Source organism: Myodes glareolus, chromosome 12 (assembly GCF_982192425.1).
Source record: "Myodes glareolus chromosome 12, mMyoGla1.1, whole genome shotgun sequence".
Classification (NCBI taxonomy): Eukaryota; Metazoa; Chordata; class Mammalia; order Rodentia; family Cricetidae; genus Myodes; species Myodes glareolus.
This window is the reverse complement of record NC_142037.1, coordinates 77,544,269-77,560,199: the sequence shown is the minus strand read 5'-3', so window position 1 is coordinate 77,560,199 and position 15,931 is coordinate 77,544,269. Positions and strand designations below refer to the sequence as shown.

At 38.9% G+C, this 15,931-nt stretch overlaps 1 protein-coding gene across 1 annotated transcript in view; it reads right to left on the bottom strand.

Annotated features, from left to right (window-relative positions):
* Positions 1-15,931, bottom strand: part of Gpc5 (glypican 5) — a 1,239,739-nt gene that overhangs the window by 240,693 nt on the left and 983,115 nt on the right. The gene's annotated exons all lie outside the window — the stretch shown is intronic.

The following is a 15,931-nucleotide window of genomic DNA, read 5'->3' as shown; positions in this document are numbered from 1 at the left end:
AGACAGTAGGATCCACAGAAGTCAACTGTCCTTCTAGCAGGCCTTGTGTGGTGTTTAATAAAAGACCCCATCTCAAAACAACACCCAAAGTTAGGACTAATGACCAAACATATCCTCACAACTCCACATGCACACTGTGGCATGTGAATGCCTATAACACACACACACACACACACACACACACACACACACACACACACTTTCTTTACTCTTACTAAATGTCTCCAAATATCTTATCTTGTCCAAAGTTATTATAAACAGGTAGCAAATTGTATGAAATGAGTAATTTAAAACGTATTGCTAGATAGTAAAAAAGAAAACCTAAATAAAATGTTACAAAATAGGGAGTTCAAATAAGATCATAACATATATAAGATTATGGTGTGTGTTCTAATGTAGCAGTACTTTTCAAAGTATAGATGGGCTGTTGACTAAGAACACATTGCTGGAAACACAGTAAATCTTTCCATGGGAAATGGAAATTCCCCAAAATATTTCAAAAGTTTATGGACTTGCACATTGACCAACAGAGAACAGAAATTAAACAAATTATATACATATGTATATTTATGTGCATTTTATATATGTCATAAATTATATCTATGTAAAACCCGAATAGTAACAATAGGCAATATTTATCCTTTATTCTTTTTGGTTGAAAATTTTCCTACCTGTTTTCTATGTTCCCCAGCCTGAAGCCTCAGCATCACTAAAATGGACTTCCTCTATGTTAAAATAACTTTAGTAGTTATCAAATTTCTATTACAGTCGATAAAGCTCCTGGACTTACAGGCTTCTTCAGAGGCATCTGTGGTTCCCCTCTCACTGCTCTACCGACTTTCAGGGCCAGGTCCTCAATTCGATTTATTCGCAATGGACGCGGAGTAAATCTTGTGTCCTATTAACCTATTTGAGTTTCCCTCCTCAGCCATCAGTGCTCTGTTTAGCTGCAAGTTAAAGCCTCTCATGTCTTCACTATCGGCTCCTTCACACTGAGGCTTTGCCAGCCTTTGAAGACCCATCTTTAGGAGACTCTGATCGATGTCAGTGTTTTCCTCTGTCCTGTTCCTCAAATGCACCAGGTGCATTTAAGCAAGCCTTTAGTCAGGTTCCTCTATCCAGAACACCAGCTCCTTTCATTTCTTCTCTCTGCTACCCCACTTTCCCCATCTATTACACAAGTTTTTCTGAGCTAATCCTGGATAAATCGTTGTTTCAGCATAAGCATCCGTTGTTCTTCCATGTGAGCTGAAGTTCATGGAAAGATGCTGTATGTTCTGGGGATCCCGCAAACTGGCTGACTGAATGAATGGAACTTCGTGATTGTGCGGACTCGGAATCTGGCAGCCCAGATGTAAATTCATCACAGTTGGTCAGTTGCCATAGTTAATCTACAACCCATTTGATGAGGAGGTAAAAATCTTGGTCAATAGGTAGCCTCAGCAACCTATAAAGTCACTCTACATGAGTGACTTCACTACAAAAACAAACAAACAAAAGAACCCATGACTGATGTCACCACACACACACAAAAATACGTGCCCAATGTCACTACAAAAAATATTTGACACCTGACTTAATATGTGATTTTCTTTAGTTTTACAGTTTTAAAAATTTACATGCCTGCATCCATGGTAGAATGTGCAAAAGAAAACTCATGTTCACGTACCTGGGTCATAGTCATTCATACTTGCGTGAGATAACAAACTGGTCTGCCAGACCTCGTTGACTTCCCAAGGATGGCTTTCCCCCTCTGAGGAGTGGATGGATGATGTGAAGGAGTGGAGGTAGCGGGTGACAAGTAAAGGGGAGGGAAGGGGAATTGTTGTTGGTATGTAAAATGAAAAGTATTTTTTAATAAAAAATATGAGAAAAGAGAAAAGATGTATATCTTTGCCTTTATAGTGAGTGATGTTCTGAGTCAATCTTGGAAGTCTTTTATATCCCCCAAATGATTATGGCACATAGTGAGCATATATTTACACTAACTGCTCAGTTGTACAACCCTACACTGAGGTACACGTGTCCAGCTATATTGCAAGCAGCAAGATCCAATGATATGTTTAGTGTATTGGGAATCAAATGAAGTACTAGCCATCTATATGAGCCTTGGGTTAGATGAAGAGATCTTCCTCAGTGAAAGAGGATGAAAGGTCCTGACAACAGTTCTCCACAGGCAGGACCCTTGGGCTTCCACATAGTCTTGCGCACATGTGGATGCTTCCTTACACTCATGCACACATACACATGGAAAACAATGGGAGGGTAGGAATAGAGAAAAAGTCCAAGAGGTCCCTGTATTGACCTGTTTCTTCTTAATTTAAAATTGCAAAGATAATAATTTGAGAGGTAAGTAAAAGCTTGAATCTTTAAACCCCACCCATCTATGCACAAGCTAAGGGGGAAAAATCATCTTTAAAATGTGAGCTGCCATGTGGGTACTGGGAATTGAACCAGGTTCCTCTGGAAGAGCAGTCAATGCTCTTAACTACTGAGCCATCTCTGTAGTCCCTCATCTTAAAAATGCACTTACTGTTTTTTTTAATCATTACACAGTGATTCATTAGATAAAACTGGTGGGTTAAATAGCAGAGGCTCAGAAGTAAAAACAAAGGAAAACAATAATTACAGCAACAACAGAAACCCATTCATAATCTACAGCTAATATTCACAAAAAAGAACTGGAAAGGCTTCTAAGGAAATGAAATCAATAACAGTGGTATCCAAATTAGAAGCAACATAAAAATATTTGATCAGACATTAAAAACTCATGTAAAATTGGTAAGAGGAAATTAAAAAATTTGAACCAAAAAGCGAGTTGCTGCAGTCCAGCCTACCTAGCAACAATGAATTCACATCCACATGCATTTCACATTGCATAGCTTGACTGTGAAATTTAATTAAAAACAATTATGCACACAGCACCTCCGGGCGACTGAAGGCTTCACAGTTCGAACCTGCATGTTTGAAATATCCTGCTCTCATAAACCCCAAAAGCACACAATGCATCCCTACTGGTCTTATCACTTAGGTTTGGCTTGAAAAGAACTGATGACTTGTCCAATTCAAATATATCCACAGAAGGTAAACCTAGACCCAAAAACATAGTCACAACCTCCCAAGGTTCAGTTTGTACAGCAATCAATAGAAATTATCCCATGGTTTCAGTTTGCCTTGATAGCTACAGAGGGTGCTCTTCAGTGCAGAAAGAATACAATTATTAAAAAGATGACCGGATGAATCCACTGCGAATGAACACACGAATGAACGAACGAACGAATGATCCCTATGTCACAGGGTATTTCAGGAGGAGAGATCTAATATGAAGACAAATTGAGCATTCTATTGATTTTTAACTCCTCCCCCCCTTTTCTTGTGATCCTACATACAATGAATGCTAACAAATAAAAAGGAAATCACAAGTGGAAATGTAGTTCAGCTGGCTTCCAGACGTATTTTATAGAGAAGTTAAATGGAGTGCTTTGCTTTCTTGTGACATGGTCCTAGACTGCCTTTGAAAAGGAGAGGTGAAAAAAGTCAGATCCTCATTCCCCCACTCATCCTCCTGAACCACTCAGCAGCATCTGTGGGAGTGTAATTGATTTCTTCTTGTTTATTTGATAAACTCAACACTTTAGCCGGGAGGATGTCAGACTCAAATGCAGTTTTATAGTCTCTTCTGAGGATGCAGTTAGTCAGATATCATGTAGATAAAGTATCAGTCTGGCTCCTGAATGTCTTCTGAACATGAAAGTAAGTGCCCTGTTTACAACTCTAGTATCCAAGTGAGCATTGGGAGTGGTATTTCCTCCTCTTCATTTCTAGACTGAAAGCCTCCTCTTTTGTGGCCTTATATCTTGAGACCCAGGAGACAAGGATGTGGAAGGCTGCTACATACTTTCACAATTGGTTCATAAAGACAGGTGCTAATTTTTTAAAGTAGAAAGTCTGTACGAGGAGACTCCCTGCTGCTATAGGTAGCATTCTGAGTTCTCAGAGCACTTTACATCACTGTGGAATGAGGGAAAGAAAGGACAGACAATGGGATCCTGATGTTTTTGTAGTGAGACTCCAGAGCTCCTGAGAGTCTTCAGTGTCATACAAAGTTTTACCTATACACTCATTTCTGTGTCCTCTGAGCACAACTTAAATTATTAAATTTTAAATGTCATAAGTAATGACATATACCTAGGATTTCCATGGATTGTTTTGGTTTGATATAGCATTCATCTGAGTTTTGCTATAAGAGTTATACTAAATATATGTGGCTACCAAACTTTGAATAAAAATATATTTTGAAGAAAATGTGCACTTATGTCTTTCTATATTAACTGGATGCATACTATACGTCACCCGGAACACTGTGAGCACCTTGTGTCTGTGTGTACATGTGTGTGTGTGTGCGCGCGTGTGTGTGTGATGTGTGCATGTGGTATGTGTATTTGCTAATTAGGAGCATTTCAGTCCTTTCAAAGATAGGCACACTGTTTTTAGACTTGAAAGCATTTGAGTGGGAAGACAAGATTTCTGAGTTTCAACCCAAGACATGGCATCAGTGATAGGAATAACCATAGGAATAACCTATGGAAGCCCCTGGCTTGTGCTTTGACTTTGCTGAGGGAATATTTCTATAACTAAAAAACTGAAGGCTGATAAGCTAATGTGAGCTCCTCGACATATACTTGTTTATACCTGTTCGACTGAGTTAGTTAGGGAGTATATGTGCCTTGAAGTAAGCAGGATACTTCTGTGTGTGAAGAGCTGAGAGACAATGCAACATGTAAATAAAGTAAATGTTTGAAATGGAGTTGCCAGAAGCAATTTTAGCATTGCCATCTTCCATTTTGTGCATATTTTGAAATATCACAAGGTTAAGGTTACATTTTACGAAGAGAAAGAATGAATTGCCTTCAAAGAGCATGCTGTAAAGCAGAGTGAATACTTCCTAGCTTATGGATAAGCACTGGGGACATTCCTACTATTGCTTTTCATAACATAGACAGCAGCATCTAAGACAAAAATGGTATTAACTATAAGTTAGTGGAACTGTGTACAGATTATGGATAGAACAATTTAAGGAGCAATGCAGAACACTTGCAATTCACTGATGTCTGGATTTTCTTGCCTCCATTGTCTAGCTGATTGGCCTGCAAAGTGTTGTGCAGTGGATTCTGAAGGTGTCCTATGATAATTTGTTTAGAAAGAACAGTTAATATGTGAATCTGATAACAATGTGTAGAAAATGTGATAAACAGGTGGTACTCTGCCGCCTTGGATCTAAGTAATGATTTGGAAATCTGAAGTTTTGTTAATTTATGTCATCCAACATCATTAAACACCTCAATGCATGTGCCGGAATGTCAGAACTCATTTCCATCATAGCGCACCATATGTTTTTCACATCAGAAATTTCTACTTTGCTAAACATCACACCCAGCACAACAAAGGACAGAAAGCAGAGTTGTTCTGTATGCAGCAAAGGCAAAGCTTGGTTAAATGCATGATCATTGTCATGGTCTTCGGGGTTTGACACAATGCTCTATTCAAGACAGAAAGTGTGAAAAAATATGAAATATTAATCTCAAGTGCTTGTTGACTTCCTTTATTTTTTGTACATATGGCAGGATCTCATGGGTAAAGTTAAAGGAGGACTTTACTAAACACAGGAAATGAAAACACAATCTGAGAATAAATTATTATTATTTGCCACAAAATTGAATGACGTCAGCAAAGAGGATGCTGAAAAAGACATAGAGAACTAAACTACTTTAGAGTTTGGGTGGATCCTCCAGGCGAGAACCCATACAAGGACACGGGTAGCAACCTGCCAGCCATCTTTGTAAAGGTAAAGAAGAGAAATACACAAGGGCATGGGGTGTGGGGTGTGTTTCATTTTTTAAAAAGTGCTTAATACTTCTGCTATCAATAATTTCCCTACCTTTTCCTTCACTAGAGTCTGGCATGTCCATGTTTAAAACATTTTAATTTGTCAAACTTTTCCAAAGAGCCATCTTCTAGTCCTGGGTGGGACTAGACAGCCCTTTCTTTGCCTTTCTACACAGAACGCCTGGCTCATGGCAGACTTAGCAGGCTTTCAGTCAGTTCTATTGTCTCACTCCCTCTCACCTTCGCTAGGCAAGCAAATAGGTGCTTCTTGGAGCTTATGAGAAAATCCAGGTTCGTCCTTTTAGCATACTGATTCAAGGACAGATTTTCTCGTACCTGGTCTAATGAGTCAGCTACTACCAGCGCATTTCTCACCGGATAATAAAACCTCGTTGACTTGGTTTTTCTGCTGTCGTCTCCTTTTCTACACCCTTTGTCCTTGTAGCTTATGCCTTTACAAAAGTTCTATCACACACATTTTAGTAGTGTACTGGGAGGATGTGGAAATAAATGCCTTTAAGCAGACTTTCTCCCAGATCTCTCTTTAATGCTCTCCAATCAGACTTTAATCTTCATGAGTCTAAAAACGCCTTTGTCAAGGTGACTTCTTGCTTGCCTACTCAGGTCATCCAACATCATTAATGAATTTGACTGTTTCGCTCTGCTGCTCTTCTTACTTCCGCTGACATCATAGAAGCTCCTCCCTAGGCACTCTTCATCTATTTGGTTTCTTCTCAGGAACACCAGAGCACATTTGGGTTCAGCTCTAGGACTTCTTTTCTCAACATTCTATACTTTCTTCAGAGCTAACACCATCCAATCCTTTATGCTGATATTTCCTATGTCTACCCAGATCTGCAGGTTTGATAAATTACATATAAGTTACTGTTTTCTTAATGGATATACAGTGCTTTCTCTCCAAAAAATTAACTATTGATATTCCCATGCTTCAAACTCTAGTCTCTTTTATTTGGGTCCATGGTAGTCTTTTAACATTTATAAATTCATGATTTTGTTAGACATTTTAGCCCCTACTATCAGTATGTATCCCAGATGCAATCATGGTCCAACCATGTAAGTATCCATTGTATGCACTCTGGAAACTAGGAGCACCTTATCTCCTCTAGTTACTTTCTGCTAGATTCACATTCAGCTCATTCATGGCACTGATACTCAAATAAATCCAGAGGTGCAAGAACTTCTCAAGCTGGTTTCTCTTTCTCTTTCTGTCTATTCATGTTCATCCCCTCCCCGCCACACTTGCTCTAGGTACACTGTCTGTCTTATTTTCCCCCATCAATCTACACTGGGGCTTTAGTAATCACTGTTGACTCAGACTGAAAGGCACTCAGTAGAAAGGAAGTCAACTTTAAAATATGCAGGTTTGCACTTGCAAATAGTATTCATCAAAAACCTCTTCCAGGTATCCGTCCACCTTTGTTCTCGTCATTTTGTACTTCATTTTTCTTCAAACAACTCATTTCTTGACATGTACAGATGAACTTGTTTTTTCCATTTCTGGGATTAAGATTCATGACTACTCAGAAATTTTCTTTGTGGTTTACCTCTCCAGTCATAATAGATAGAACATATGTTTAACAAGATGAGAACTTTTATAGAATAAATGAAGAGAGAAGAAAAAGTAGAAGAGAGGAATGTAGTCATACATTTATTGTCCCAACTCTTCTTTTCTTCTTAGCCTAGGAGAGGATGTGGATGCATAAACTATAAATGAGAACTACATAGGTTGATGGAGGATTAATAATGGAATATAGTCTGCATACTTGGTGTAATATTCCACAAACTTGCATAGTTAAAGAATTTGCTCTGGTTTAAATGCCAGTCACTTCTTGTGTGGAACAGGTAGAAAGTAGGTTTAATACAGAGACAAGTACTTTTTTGTACAATGATCATTAGCAAGAGATAGGAGCCAGTTTTCAGGTCTTAAATGAAAGATTTGACTGGAGTTCACAGCTACTCCTCCTCATTTTGGCTTCAGTCATTAGACAAAGACCATAACTGCAAATGAGCAAGAGAATGAGCACCCAGACAGAAGCCATGTCCCTAGAGACTGCCAGGTAACAGCACTCACATACACTGGAGGCAAGAGAAGCCCAAAGCCATTGTCCCTGGTCCAAGAGCACATAGGCTCCTCAATCATTACAAGGCAGTGTCATTTAAGTGAGAACTGCTTCCACAATGGAAGGTGATCTTGAAAAAAAGAATATTTTCCAGATGAGAGAATGAGACATTCCTGAAAGAATACTTAGAATAACTTATTGAAGTAAGTTAAGCTGATTTAAATGTTCCAATATATTTTTCCTTATCTCCTATTAGGGGATTATGAAATAATCCTGAAGAATTATCCAAAAAAATTATTTCATTTTTTATTCTTTGAATTTTTAGTGCAAGTTGGCTATTTGGCTTCTGAAACTGATTTAATATTTTAATGTTATCCTGACAGCTTTGGCTCTAAATACTCATGTATTTACAGAGAAAAGGGTGGAGGCAGATCCTCGAAGGAGACTCACAGTCTGCTAATACAATAAAGACACCTACTTAATATCATTGAGATCTGAGCCATCTGCACATGGACAATCCAAATTGCCCATTTAATGTAGGTATTGACAAATAGAATGTGCTCAAATATAAACCAAGTAAAAAACTGGAAGGTTGTGTAGGCAACACAAAGATCCAAGTGTCTGTTAAGGAGAGCAGTGTGCATAGCTGAATTGTCAATAGTGAAGAACATGGGTTCAAATCTCTGCCAGGAAACATGAATTGATGAAGGGGCAATCAGTTGTAGGTATTTATTAGTTAGGAAAGAAAAGGAAATGAATTTTGGAACATCTAGTTGAACTTTTATATATTTCATCTATAAACTCATCTCTCTTTGCTTCTTAAAGCAGGAACAACATGACCAGATGGCCTCCTTCTCTTGCTGCCATGCCTTCCCCACCAGAGTGGAAAATATCTTCTGGAAAGTTGTTATGGTTTCTAGCATCTGATATAACTTACAAGGATTTCAATAGTAGTGATGGACACCTTACTGGAAGTGAAGTCAGGTTTCCTCAATCCTGGGTCTTACTGAAATGTAAGTGCCTATTCATACAGATGGCAGTTGCATTATTTGTCTTTCTGGGGTGGTTGAGAGCGCATCAATTTTACTTCGAATATCCTACCTTTGTCTTGTTAAAATTTTGCACTGTGGGATTTTGTGCAATGGGTAGCCTAATCATTTCATTTTTATTTCTATGTAGATTGTTGATCATTCAAAAATTGTAGTTATAGCATAGACTATCAGGAAAATACTTATAATACTGAGTATTATTCGTGAAGCAATTAGAAAATGCAAGTATACCCATAAATGCTTTCAAAGAGAAGCATACATTAGCACCATTTGCTACAAAATAATTCCTAGCAGACAGTTTCCCAAATTCATTTCCCCCCTTCTTGATATACTGCTTTTTGGATTATATATGACTTTTTGTCCATTTAGTTATTTTATTCTTATGTGTGCTTAATGAAACACTTTTAAAAACATCATAGTATTCTCTATGAGATAACTAGCTTACTACTCTGGTATTGTTTAATGTGTTTTGTACAGGGAGGTTGTCATTGGCTATTTTCTCTTATCAGAATAAAAATAGTTCTTATTTTCAAAACCATTCTCATTGCAGCCTTGATAAAAGATCAGACAACTGGGAAACAGACAACGTGGAGTCAAGCCAAGGAGTCGAGTCCTGGAATCCAGCTGAAGTTTTGTTCAGGAAAGATAGTGCTGAGGAAGGCAGTCATTTGTGTACAGCATGCTGACATCTACTCTGCTGCTTGAGGATGTCTTGGCTTGGTACACTTCCATGCTAAGGGAAACTGTCCTTAGAGGCTGTTTTAGGTTCATCCCCATCTGGGGAAATTCACTTCCCAGTGTCAGACTGAATGTACATTCCTTTGTTTAAAGGCCCTCAGTATGACCCCTGCTATTCGTAATTCAGGCACATGTAGAAGGAGTTCCTTCTACCATGGTCTGAACTGCACTCTGGGAAGGTCTTTTCACCCCAGTTGGCCACAGAAGAGATCCAGTAGCTGCATAGAGCAAATGCATTGCAGTGCGGATCCTCACCTCCTTCTCCCCGTTTGTTGTGGGCAAATACTGTGTTATTTGAGCTGGTATGCATACTGGTTATGTCAGTGAACTCCAACCATGTCCTAGTCTCTTCCCAGTGTGGCACGCAGTGACCACAATTTCAACTGAGAATCAATACAGACTCCTCTGTAGTAAACACTGAGACAGTTAATGTGACTCTTTGTCTACATACTCTACTATCATTGCCCATAATTCTTGTAAGATTGGAGCTGGGGTATGGCTCATTAGGTAATAGCATCCAATGTCCTTGCAGAAGACTCAAGTTTATTTCCCAGCACCCATATTGCAGCACATAGCCACTTGTAGTTCCAATTCTAAGAGATCTAATGTCATCTGTTGACTAACCTCTGCTGGCTCCTATGTGTGTGTTTTACGCATGCATATACTCAGGCAAAGAAATGTATGTAAATAAATCAATTAATATTTAAAAATGAAATACAATCTTGGTATTTTACACACTAGAAATAGTTGTGAGCTCAGTATTTTGTAGTGCTCAAAGTCCTACCTCTAACTCTGTGCGGCTGTTGGGTTGTTGAAGAAAAAGAACTAAATTGTGTCATTACAGATACAATTCACAAAAGCTATTTTGCAATATAGTTATTTATTATAAGAATAAAATTCTTTATAGATTTGACTTAAAATATTTAGAGAGTTAACTTTCTTGAAATAATTGAATAGTAGTTTTTATCACACAAAACTTCCTAAATTAATTCTTTACTCTGTACTAATTCCATAGTATTTAGAAATACAAAACTATTTTTGATATTTTTACAAGGAAAAGCACCAAATATGCCAGCCCCATATCCTCCATAACTGTACTGTAACTGGAAACCATGTGAAAGTCCATGACCTGTGTTGCTGCTGACTGCAAAGGGCAAGGAAGCTTCTTTGCAGTGGTGTTGTTGACGCCAGATTCACAGTTGAGAATGAGAGACATGCAAGGCTTCTGTGACAACCCTTCTTCCCCACTGTACCCCACTTACCCCCCTCAAAGAAACAGTTTAGGAGCCATGGAGAGAATGGTTAAAGACTGTGATAAAGATGCTCTTTACAATAGATGTCTTCTGGTACAGAAGGGGTAGGGAAGAACTCAGTTTTCTCTAAAAGGCTGGCAACTGGGCGTATTACCATGCTCCATTGAGTTTATGGGCAACACAGATTGGACGATTATATGGGGAAGGCTGGGAGGACTGAGAAGTGAGTGTAATCAGGATGCATTATGTGAAATTCTCAAATAATCAATAAAAATATTATGTTGGGAAAGAAAAGAAAGCAGGACTAGGTTCCAGTTGTGTCAAATATTGTTGGGAAAGGAGACAGATCATTGTGAGTGAGAGAATATTTCTTTTGGCCTTAAGTATATAAAAAAAAACCTGAAGCAGTCTGTGGAAATGCACAAAGCTTCTTTGCTTTGTGTAAGTAATGATTCTCAAGATCTCAGCCCAATCTCTTCATTTGGAAAGGCGGGGGAAAGGACTGTTCTCTTTGCCTCTTCTAGGTCTTGGTACAGGCTGGAGAGAGACTTTTCTTGTGCTCTGCCATGTTGTAAACAGTTGCACAGAATAGAGCCTTATTATACAAGCATGCAGCTTCAAAACACACAGAGCAGGAGTCTTCCCCTTGGGAGTATATGCAGACACGTGTCTTGACACTGGAAGACCTCTCCTGCATTTCTCTTTTAGCTCAGGCATCTGTTTTCTCCTTATCCCTCCCCTATGGGTAAGCTTCTATTGCACATTAGGAAGAATTTGACTTTTACCCAGACTGATAGTAAGTGCTGGTCACTCTACCTCCAGGAGACCTGGCTTCCTCTTCTGGCCACCACCTTCTTTCTCATGCACATATTCTACACACACACACACACACACACACACACACACACACACCTTAAAGTGAAATAAGCCCCTCTAAAGGTCCCATATACAATGCTTACAAAATAACTTAGTAGTAAGTTAAATCAATAGGATAAATATACACATACTGAAAAATATTATTTAATAAAACTTTGAATAACGACACAATCACATACATATGTGGAACAATGGGAAAAATTAAAAATCCACTAGGATGGATTAAACACAGCACCTGAAACCATGAAGTTATAAGAAGGTAACATGGGTGAAGGTCAAAGATTGCGGTTTAGGCAAATGTGTTTTAGACATGACAACACAAGAAACAAAACCAAAATCAAACATATGATTACATATGACTAAAATGCTTTCCCTGACCGAGGACACAATCATCAAACTAGAGAGAGCCTGAAGAACATCATTTTCTCTAACCATCAGGAGCATGTGTACTAAAATCACAACAAATAGCTCAAATTTCAGCACAGTTATCAGAAAAAAGAATTGGAAATTCTCACCAACTATTGGTAAAAATGTAGACGACTGTAGGTATTTAAAGAGCAAGATGGTGATTTCTCAAAGAAAACAAAAGCAACACTACATGAGTGAGTTATTCTCCTCTTGTGTATATGTCACCCACATGGATTTGCTCAAGATATATGTGTGTTTCATGTTTTTCTCTAAGTATTTATAATAGTGAAGTTATAGAATAAGTCTAAGTTTCTATTAATGAATTACATTAGTAGTCAGAGTTCTCTAGGAACAGATCTGATAGAATGACTTAATAAGCATGAACACAGACATATATATCATATATATATGAAATATTATCTGATATATAAATATAACAACATGTAAATCATTAAACATATCAATATAAATATTCTTTATATTACATATTAATATGTTGATGCATTATCTGTTAATATAACAATATATTAAATACAGACCCTGTATCTAAGCTGAGCAAGATACAGACATTGAAAGAACAATATTCACCTTCATATGGAAAAACAAAACCAATTCTGTACATAAAAGTGATGCGGGAGAATTGTCTGTATTCTGTCAATCATATTTTAATAAAACGCTGATTGGCCAGGCAGGCAGTATAGGCGGGTCAACCAGACAGGAAGTAGAGGTGATGCAATGAGAACAGGAGAATTCTGGGAAGCAGAGAGGTTCCTCTGCCACTCCTGCACAGACCACTGAAGAGGCAACATGTAAGCTGTCACGCTGAGAAAGGTACGGAGCCATGTGCTAACATAGATAAGGATAATGGGGTAACATAAGTTATAAGAGCTAATAAGTAGCCTGACCTAATGGGCCAATCAGTTTATAACCTTATGGAGTTCTGTGTGTGATTCTCTTTGGGATTTGCCGGCTGTTGGGTACCGGGCGGGATCGGAAACCCCAACAAGCTGGCCCTCATGTTACAAATGGCGCCAACGTGTGGACAACTGTATCCACATAAAGCCTGAGACAGCTTGGGAAGTAATTCTAGAACAAAATAACAGCATTATGCATGGTTTCTTGGTAGCAGCAATTTCTCGGGTCTGCTCTGCTTGCTAGAGGCAAGCAAATGCTCTCATCTAAGAAAGGCTTCCTGACTCAGCTTTAGCTGCAAAACTTTGCAGCTCTTTTAAGAGGTCCTGCCACGAAACACTTAAACGGTGATGGCGAAAAGCTGAATGCATGCTTTTCAGCTTTCAGCTGTAGCAGGATAAAAGCTGCGCTGTTTTAAATAGCCAGCTTTCTGGGCTGTCCTGCCAGGGCAAACTCTGACTCTTTCAGGCAGGCAGTCTGACTGAGTGTGGTCTGTGAGCAGAATGCTGCAGCTTGCTGGCAAGGACCTTGAAACGCCATAGAGTTGTGGCAGTGAACACAGCTCTGGCTGGTACCTCAGCCACGAGGATCTAGCCGTCAAAGCCACAGCTTTCATCCTCTTCTTAAAGACTCAAGTGGTCAGAAAAAGAGAGATATACAGTAAAGAGAGATTCAAAGAGGAAGAAAACCTCTAAATGGTTTACAGTATGTTAAAAATATATGCAGGATAAAAGTTAAAGTTCTTAAAGTAAAAAGAAAGAGAGTAGTTGGGTGTGGTAGAACACACCTTTAATCCCAATGCCTGGGAGGCAGAGGTACGTTGACCTCTGAGACTTTAAGGGACAGAGGTAGTTGACCTCTGTGACTTCAAGGTGTGGTAGCACACACTTTTAATCCTAGCACTGGGGAAGCAGAGAGGCATGGATCTCTGTGAGTTCAAGGTGTGGTAGCAAACACCTTTGAGCCCAGTACTGGGGAGGCAGAGACAGAAGGATCTCTGTGAGTTCAAGGACAGCCTGGTCTACAGTGTTATTCCAGGACAGAGATATACAGAGAACCTGTGTCAAAAAGTAAAAGTAAAAATAAAAGAAATAGAGGTTAAAAATAAAGCTGCATAAAGATGGAAAATAAACAGAGAATTTTGATACTGTATGCTATTATGCTCTCTTCGAATTGTTTGAATGCTGAGGAAGGAACAACAGCTGCTAAAAGACTTTTGTTTATAAATGCTGCTGAACTAACCCAAGATAGGTATTTTGAAAATACCTTGGCTTCAAAATTGAAGTCAAAAGGTATGTTACTTTGGAGAAGAGATTTTGCTTTTGTTTCCACAGAAAATGAGAGGCTCTGGATTTATTCAGAGTTAAGAAAAATCATCTTTGATCAAGGGAGACCTCCTGAGAAATTTCCGGTAGGAACAGATGACCTGGATGTCTAAATTCTACATCCAGAACAGATTCAAGACTGCTGCCTGAGATGATCAAGACTCACAGGATACTCCAGTCAGGACTTGATTATAACTCTAAATTTTCTTTAGGTCCCCATAAGATCATCAGCGCCCCCAACCAGCAGGAAGTAGCCTGAAATACTACGCCCACATTCCCAGCAAATGGACTATGGGTATTTTCTTTTGTTTAAAAAAAAAAAAAGAGGGAAATGATGCGGGAGAATTGTCTGTATTCTGTCAATCATATTTTAATAAAACGCTGATTGGCCAGGCAGGCAGTATAGGTGGGAAAACCAGACAGGAAATAGAGGTGATGCAATGAGAACAGGAGAATTCTGGGAAGCAGAGAGGTTCCTCTGCCACGGCTGCACAGACCACCAAAGAGGCAACATGTACGCTGTCACGCTGAGAAAGGTGTGGAGCCATGTGCTAACATAGATAAGGATAATGGGGTAACATAAGTTATAAGAGCTAATAAGTAGCCTGACCTAATGAGCCAATCAGTTTATAACCTTATGGAGTTCTGTGTGTGATTCTCTTTGGGATTTGCCGGCTGTTGGGTACCGGGCGGGATCGGAAACCCCAACAAGCCGGCCCCCTCATGTTACGTAAAAGGAATTTCCCAAGGCATCACCATCCCTGACTTCAAGCTCTACTCTAGAGCTATAGTAATGAAAACAGCTTGGTATTGGCACAAAAATAGACAGGCAGACCAATGGAATCAAGTTTAAGACCCTGATATTAATCCAGACACCTATGAACACCTGATTTTTGACTAAGAATCTAAAATTATAAAATGGAATAGAGAAAGAATCTTCAAAAAATGGTGCTGGCATAACTGAATGTTGGTATGTAGAAAAGCGTAAATAGAACCATATCTACCCTGATGCATACAGTTTCCAGGCTCTTTTATGCAGGATGCTACCTGAAAGTGTGTACCATGTTTATGATAGGGTTTTACTTCAAATTCAGTTAATAAAATTCCTCACAGTTAAACTTCTTGGGTTTAAGCTGATTCCACACGTCAAAAGGACAACTAAGGTTGGCCTCCACAGAAATCAGTGGATAAAAAGTGCATGTGTACAGCTTTAGTTTGTATAAGAATGTCCGCTTAGGTGCAAATAATTGAACATTTTTCTACTATTTGGAGAAGCAGTTCTTGGTGGAGAATACATCGTGTGTGATTTTTTTAGTTCCCTGCTTTTCTCATCAGCCTGATGCTTTCTATTATGCTTCTCTACCTGGATGGACTCTTATCCCTCTGGAACCATAAGCCTAAAT